Raw genomic sequence first — 9,132 nt, forward strand, 5'->3', positions numbered from 1 at the left:
AAGATTTCTTGATCTAAACGAAAACCAAAACCTTCAAACAACCAATCTGATCGACCAAACACGTTCCATGTTAGTGGCGGCACCAGGAATTTAAACTAGCCAATCACAATTTGCGATCGCAGCGCTACCGTTGATTGAACTAAACAAAACATTTCCCCAAGGTCGTCTATACCGTGAAATTTCTATTTTTTCTATGATTAACATTTGAAAAACTTGTTATTGGATGACTAATCGATTTCGAATTGCCAATTGCTCCATATATTATCTTAAAATTTACATTTTTCTCTTAACAAGTGCGTATAGTATATAGTTAATAAAATATGATTCACTGTAGTGATCTGCAACGTTTAGTTATGATAAATATTATTTGTTCAGTGGTAAGGTTGCCTTATTAATGAGATAACAGAATTAATGAATGTTCTACCGCAAACAGAAACGAAAAAAGTAAATTGTAATAAATACGAGTAGTTACTAAAATAAATTACTTGTTAATCTACCTGGCAGGATTAATTTTAAAGCTCTAAAGCTACCTTGAATAATAAAAAAATAGGCGTGTTAATAAATCGGCATACAACAAAAGGATACAAGGCCGTTTATAATAGCCTCTTTTCCTGTTGTTTTTACATATAAATAACTATTAAATACAATTATTGTTACACCTTTATTAGATGTATGTTAAGCTGCATATATATGCATTCTATAGATAAACATATATTAGATTAGCCGCCGGTGGAGATTATCCTGCATTACTTTTCAAGATCTTCCAGAAGGGCACGCACTATCTATCTATCTATTCAATTCTATCCTTGATTAAGCCTCAATGTTTATAACTAGAGCGTTAGAAATATATTGTGTAAACACTTGTTGAGTGTATGTTAACATTTAACGAATACAGATTTAGGCCTGTACATCATATAGTTCTTATACATATATCATATATCTTATCATATATCATATAGTACATATAGTTCTTGGAGGCTATTCAGGAATTGGCCCATATTTTTATATGATTCTAACTTATTCTAGAGATTGTTACATCTCACTCTATGTGTCTATTAATCAGTTCGTATGGTAGTTTGCCTATGCACTACACTGTCATCGCGTACATATAACTTTGACGAGTGCATTGGGATATACTGATAGTTTTTCAGAGTCTTTCGCATTATTACTTGGAATCACACTTCTTATAGGTTGTAAGGGGATAACACGCTGAATCAGTTTGCTGGACACGTAACATGGGGTATCGACGATGACTCGCAATACTTTATTCTGGATCCTCTGGAGGATAGCTGTGTTAGATTTGCTGGTAAGACCCCACAGTTCAATACCATAGGTCCAAATCGGTAAGTATTGTAAAGTATTGACTTATATAGCAAAACCTTGTAATCTAGTGATAATATAGAATCCCTATCATCCAATATATTTGGTTTAGTTTATACCCAAGCTGTTTGCGTTTTGTCCCTATATATTTTTCTATGTCAAACGTCGATTAAAATATAGGAAAATGTACTGGCTAATTGGAAGAAAAATCACAGTTATCAGTACATAATAAATTGCTATTATATAAGCAAATACTAAAACTTATATGGGCATACGGAGTTCAATTATGGGGATGTTCTGCAAAGAGTAACATAAATCAAATACAAATTTTTCAGAACAAAGTCCTGAGAGGTAAAGTGGGTGCACCCAAATACTATAGGACTGATTACCTACATCGAGACCTTCAGATACCCACAGTCAGTCAAAAAATCAAGAGAATTGCAGGGGGGCATGAGGAAAGACTCCATTCACATACGAATATTGAAATATAACAACTATTGGATACCACCAGAACAGGACACAGACTCAAAAGAAACAAACCATCTGATCTTGTGTAGTGTTGTGTAGTGAGGTGCATATATTAAAAAATTCAGCAGTGACATGTATAAACATTATTTCACCAGAGACTGCGATAGGGCGGATGGGTCATCCTAGTTATATACCTAGATTTAAGTTATCATAAAGACAAATTGTAGGTTAGACGGAAACGACTATTAACAATATATTAATTAAATAATAAGAAAAATGTTGATTAAAATGCATTTCGAGATATTTAGCGTTGTTTGCTTGCGGTTCATAGCTACTCAATTTTTATTAGGGACAAGTTCTTCTACAAATGGTGAATGTCACATGGGTAGATTTTGTCTTATTTGCTTTGATACGCCAACTTTTCAACCACAATTCGACTTTGTTTTGATGGAGTTTGGTTTCTTGTGGCTGATATTATATCCTCGTGTGATGATAAAAGCACTGTATCGTCAGCACATGTTGCAACAGTACTGTTTCTTGAAATTGGTAGTTTAGCTGTATACAATAGGTATAACAATGGGCCAAGAACACTGCTCTGCGGAACACCCGAATATATTGGATGTAGGTCAGTGTATTCGAAGCCTTGAGATATATCGAGAAATGCAGCGGAGCAATTATCATTTAAGTTTTTATTAATTTTATTGACTAATAGGTATATTTATTCTGTTGTTCCGTGTTTATTACGGAAGCCAAATTGATTGTCTTAAATAATATTTCTCTATTCTGCGACTATTTTGAGTCTCTTAATGTATAGATTTCTAATTTTAAAAAAAATCATAAAAAGGTAAGTGTTACTTAGACATGTCATAACTCATATATCAATACAAGTAGTAATCAGAAGGAGCTAGTAGTGGAAAATACGGTGGGTCAGGTAGCACTTTATCTGTCCAAATGTGTTTTGCAACAGGTCGAGTGTTATTATGCTGAAGTATAACATTGTTGTGTCTCTTTGCTCGTATTCTGGCCATTTTCGTGCAGTGTTTTTGCTCATATGCATCAATTATAATCGATAGCGATCCCCAATGATGGCTTCATCGAATAATTAAAGTATCTTTAGAATTAACATTTTTGCATTTTATTTACCCAAATATTACAAGCTTATTTTTTACAATACAGAGCTGCTCAATGTTTCAGAAAGTCAAACATTCAGCAACAAATGTATATAATTTACACGTTTTTTTTTGTATTGTAGTTATTATCAAATATGTAAAATGAATATTTTGATATCCTTGTGAAATACATTTGCATTAATTTTTCATCAATTTGCATGAATTCTCAAAATATCATTGTAAAATATTTCAAGAGGTTTTCCATCGATATAATTTTGATTAGTCTTTGCAAATATTTAACTTGATTTTATTAATACTATTCTCACAGTTCCCAAGTGGCGATTATACTATTATTGGTTACTCTCTAGAGTTATTACCTATATTTATTAATTTACTTTCCAGGTATTATACTGATAAATATACCACCCCATTTCATCGTTAGCGTATCTGAAATACTAATCGAATTCTATAAAAGTTCTAGTATTTTTGTAAAATTTATTTATTTTAAAGAGTATTTTCTATGATCTGTCTATGTTATATTATTATCATAAATCAATGTTTTTCTGATTATTACAGTCATCTAGCCTATTATAAGAAACAGTTTAATAAAGAAAGACATCATTTAGTTTCATTGAAGATAAATTCGTACTTTGAATATTACCGCAAACTTCCTTCTAAATATATTTTAATAAAATTTAGGTGAGACCGAAAAATGTTTTAGATTTTATAATACTTTACCACTTAGATGAATATAGAACCACTTCACAGATCTTTAGATAATTATTGAATTTTACAATATTTTAGATTGGATCATTGGAATGTATTTTATTTCAAATATGTATGTTATGCTTTATCTTTGAACACTATATATTTTTAAGAATTAACTCCCAGTATTTATTAAAAATGTCCACGTTTTTTGAAATACTAGATATATAAGTACTTGATATTGGATACCAACATTCTAAAAACTCACTAAAACTCAGTAAAGCTAACAATCTAATTATTTCTATCCATTATTTACCGTATTATAATTTGAGTCCAAAATCCCCAATTTCATATAGTTAACTAAATTAATTAACGATAGCCTTTTAGATATACTTTTCTTCTAGTTTTCAAAAATATTTCTGGAATGGATTAAAACCTTTCCCGATTCGGTTTTAATCTGCAGAAACGAAACGACATGATGTACTCGAAGCTGATTTTGAGTTTTAGAGAACAACCTAATACAGCTAAATCAGATTTTTAATAATTATTATATTGATATAATATGAGTTGAATTAAAATCTGTTTTTTTAAGTCTGCGACATATATAAGTATTATTTAACATTTATCAAGCTATCTAAAATATTTACAATGCAATTAAACAGACGAATATCTTATATCGGTATCTGATAATATACTATGAAGATTGATAATTGTGTTATTTTTAGTATAGTCTTTAATCGCTTTATCCAGATGAATTAACTATTATTAAAATTGCACTTTAACTAACCGAGTCGAAGCCAAGAATATATATTCTTAACGACCCATAATTGGTCTTGTCAATTTGACCAAATTACCTACCCTTTTCACACTTGGTGTGAAGCTGATCCGTATCTTAACATTCCAGGATATCCAATTCGTATCTATTCAAACTAAATCCGAAAGCGTAGCTTTTTATACACCGACCCCAGATGACTACCGATGGATGATTCACATTCTGAATGACCGCAAATACATCATCATACTTTCAGACCGCCGTTGGAGAGATCATCAAGGGTATACTTGAGAGTATCTCCATCAACGAAGTCCGAGCAGAACTTATGAAGATCGGTTTCAGTACAATCCATGTTGAACGGTGGAAAATCGAGAAGGGAAAACCAATTCCCAATGAGCAAGTGATCGTACCTAGATAAGAGCGCCGAATTTTCGCCATCGATCATCCAGTGCATAAGGTAGTAAAAGTCCAGACATCACTCTAGACATCCAAACAACCAACATCTAAAAAAACGCACTGATCTGAACCTATTCTATTTAACCTCCCAAAATAAATTAAAGATCTGGTACAACAACCGATTAGCGAGAAGAGTTCGTGCCACACTGGATCCTGAGGACAAACGCGTGGCGCAGTCGGAAAAGTCAGGGACAGAGAAAGCCTAGGACTAGAGGAAGTTTCCATTTTGGAACAATTTCTTAACACCAACAGGTCTAAGAAACCCCACTGCTCCCTATGGTCCGCCACCAAAGGCGTAATAGCGAGAACTTCGAAACCAAAACCAAAACCGACGGCCGAGCTCATCCCTAAACTGTTCGAGAATCAAATGAAATGCATCCCTTCACTTGGTCCATGGTAACATACGTAAAACTTCATGACTGAGACTTCATGACTGATCTCCTTCTTGAAGAGGAAACAATTCCCGTCAGATCTGATAAGATAAAGTCTGATCAGATAAAGTGCATAATCTCTCCTAGAGACCTCCATCAAATAAAATCTCAATAACATCTCAATCTTCGAAATAGGTTCCAGGCCCAGGTGGAATCACAGCAATCTATTTGAAAAACCTCACCAGCAATCAACTTTCAGAGCTTGCCAATATTATTATCTTCTTCTTTAGGTTAAAGCATTTCCCAAAAAATTGGAAAGTTGCGCTTGTCGCTGTTATACCCAAGAAAGACACTAAATCAAATCCTTCTGACTACAGGCCCATCAGCCTGGTTAGTTCACTCTCCAAACTTTCCAATAAAACGATATTATACGCTCTAAATAGTTTCACTGATGCGCACCATATAATCCCCTGACGAACAACTCGGTTTTCGTGCTAAACACTCAAGCCTCCATCAAGCTGCTCGCGTGGCAGCAACCACCCATCAGTCACTTATAAAAGGTCGCAAAGCTACATGCATCTTGCTACATGTATCCAAAGCTTTCGATCAAGTATGGCACAATAGTGGAATCTTTAAAGCGAATCAACTAAGTCTATGACCTAATCTCTTTGATCTACTCGTACTCAAATCTCTTCCGGAGTTCGCAAGATGCTCCGCTAGCCCCAGCTCTCTTCAACCTTTACATGGCTGATTTCCCACTTCATAAACAAACACCGCAGCATTTTATGCAGATGACACAGCTTTCTTCATCACCGGTTATAGTCCTGACGCCATCAGTGACAGACTTTAGTCCAACTCAACCAGGCAATTGAGTGGTACAAATTGCGTGGTACAAAAGCGCTTCCAAACTGAAAAAGCCCCCATCCCTTAGCTCTTGAATGTACTATAATTCGGCCTTCAATTAGAAAATAGCTTTCAATGGTCAGCCAAAACCGAGTACAATATTTGCAAATGCAATGGCGTGTGCAGTCTACTATTTTCACCCCTCTGCAGAAAAACCAAGCGCCCAATCTCCCAGAAACAGGCTCTGTATAAAATGCTAGTCTGTCCAGTCTGCCTCTACGGAGCACATATGTAGTATATGTACGTCCCTGAGAGACAACTTGCATTACTCCAAGTGTTTCAATCCAAAACAATCCGCACGTTACTCAATGCTCAATGGTTTATGAGGAACGTGAACACACACATAGAATAATGCATCCTGTTCGTGAAAAGCTTCACAAAAATGTTCAGTATGAGGTTCTCCCTGGCCGACTTAGAACACGAAAACAACCTGATAAAATCCCTACCCATCCATAAAACCCGGTAGTTAAGCCAAATACGTCAATCCCTGTCAAAACTCAGGGTCTCTGTCGCCTGCAAAACCTTTCTACCCTGAACCCGAAGCGACATCAGCAAAAGACCATTTGGATCTAGCTGGTCCTCTTAGAAAAAGAAAAAAAAATGTCGAGGACGCATTCCTCGGTACTACTTCTTGCGGTACCCATGTCTTTTGTAATAAACGTATTTCTGTTAATATTTACGTGTCTATTGTATCGTTCTTATTATTTAACGTCACAATATATTATTCACATTTATTTTATTGTAATTATTAAAAGAAGGATCTTAATATACTTGTTAAACCCACTCGAGTATTTTATTTTATTTCTCAATTTCTAAAAATATAGTTTTATACTGTTATGTATACTTTATACTTTGCGAAGGGAGTTTTGCAGGGTATTGGATAATACACTTACGGTCTGATAAAAAGACAACCTAATGTGAACTTGAAGTATTTATACATTACTTGTAGCGTTTTACAGATATGATTATCTAAATTGTTCCAGTTTTCTCAATGTATTGGAATGTTTGTTTCAGCACATCGCTTAGCAAATAATGTATGTTCGACAGTGTATCTTCGATAAAAATATGTTTCTATCTTGTAACAAATTTCTATCTTAATTCTATATTTTCAATATTAAGGATTTGTTTACGGTAACTACTGGAAAGTTTACTACTTTTTTTGAACCTGTTGACTGGACTTTTTTACGGAATAACTTTTATAAGATATACTCGATATAGAGGCGACCTGATGTTTTAATTCTACTGGGCATTGAGCACCAGAAATTTGTTAAAATGTTCGATTTTGACTATTCTTGACGCCTTTTTCAGTTTTACGCTTGAATCTTATTTATTCCGTGACAGCCATAGCAGAATGTGACCGATGTTAGTTGTAATCATTTGTCTTTCCTTATATATACACTAATACATTATACTTGGTCACCGTTCGGTTGTATATTGAGGTGTGCCTTTTCACTAAAGAAAACACGTTATTCAAAGTATTAACCATTTTATTCTACTTATCTTATCCATCTCTCAGGTTATTTATATTTCAGGATTTCACTCCAAAGGTATACTTCTTCCTTAGAGCTAAACGTTTAATTCGGCAAGCTCCCACATTAGCAGCTTGAGGAACTGGCACACATCATTAGCTCCATCATGAGGCTGCAGAATTTCCCGGCGTCTTGAAAACACGCACATATAGCGGTTATTTCCAAGAAAGGAGCAAAATCAACTACATCTGACTACAGGCCCAACAGGCTTGTCAGTTTTATTTGGAAACTTGCCAAGGCAATACTCTACGATCTCAACTCTTCCACAAAGGAAAATAATCTCATTCCTAACTAAGAATACGGCTTCAACGCTCACCGTCCACCAGGCCACCCGCCTGGCAGCACACATCCGTCACGCTCTTGACTAACGTAAATAGTTTGAAGCAGTCCTCCTGGACTTAACCAAAGCTTTCGACAAGGTATGGCATGACGGTTTCATCGCAAAATGCGTGCGATTAGGCTTCCCAGAAGACCTAACTACTTTCATCAACTACTATCTATCGGACAGATATTTCCAGGTCCAGATCAGGGAAAAACTTTCCAGTCGAAAACAAATCGACGCTGGCGTACCTGAATGTTACCCGCAGGCCCCAACCTTATTTCATCTCTTTATTTCAGATCTGCCGAGAAAAACGCACATTGACGTCGCGTTTTACACTGACGACGCAGCTTTCTTCACGGCCTCCAGGCTCAAGATTACAATTCAAAAACGTTTACAGAAGCAGCTCGATCATGCGGTCAAGTGGTTCAAATTTTGGAGGTTGCAAATCAACCTCTGAATACCCAGGCCATCATTTTCCATAAGAAGCGTTACATATTGCGCGTCTCGCAACTTAAGATCGACACCGCAACAATTCCATAATAACGTCACGTACCTAGGTCTCCACATAGACCGACAGTTCGATTGGCATTATTCAAATCCAAAAAGTAATCCAGAAAGGTTCGGGGTTAGCAAACCTGCTATGTTCTCTGATCTGCCCTTCTAGCAGACTTCCCATTTCTATCAAATACTTATTTTACGAGATGTTAATTCGGTACGTACCCCTCTACGGATCTAATGTTTATTTCAAGTTTGTTAAACCCATCCAGGCCAACCAGGTGAAACAGCTTCAAGTTTTCTAAAATAAGCTCCTCGGGATGATCAAGCTGCATCGATTGTCAAAAATAATCAAACTTACAGGGAAACTGAGACTCCAGAAATCAAGCACTTCATATCTCAATCCTTCCACAAACAACAACTCAACTTCTTCTGAAAACGCACTTGTTCGCTAGCTGGTTGGCATGCTGGGAGCTTAGCACTGCGTCACCGCTAACCTCTTTTTCAGAACCTCACCAGTTATTGCAGATATTTTGCTCTCACAGGATAGAATCCAGCCCATTCAGTGTGTTAATGCAAGTTCGCGAATCAATAAGTAGTTTTACTGTCTGTTTTTTCGTCGGGTCCTCGTGGCCATTTAGGACTGCCCGGTTAGCGGGTGCCATGTCCCGAAATTTAATGC

The 9,132-nt window shown here is 35.8% G+C and overlaps 1 long non-coding RNA gene across 1 annotated transcript; it reads left to right on the forward strand.

The window, feature by feature from the left end:
- Positions 1 to 305: 305 nt before the first annotated feature.
- Positions 306 to 3,132, forward strand: LOC143200453 (uncharacterized). The gene is made up of 3 exons (XR_013006728.1): positions 306 to 377; positions 1,191 to 1,343; positions 1,656 to 3,132. It is a non-coding gene; the product is annotated as an uncharacterized LOC143200453 (long non-coding RNA).
- The last annotated feature ends 6,000 nt before the right edge of the window (positions 3,133 to 9,132 follow it).

Source organism: Rhynchophorus ferrugineus, unplaced genomic scaffold, assembly GCF_030347505.1.
Source record: "Rhynchophorus ferrugineus isolate W39M unplaced genomic scaffold, kcgeb_rfMv2 rfM1, whole genome shotgun sequence".
Lineage (NCBI taxonomy): Eukaryota > Metazoa > Arthropoda > Insecta > Coleoptera > Curculionidae > Rhynchophorus > Rhynchophorus ferrugineus.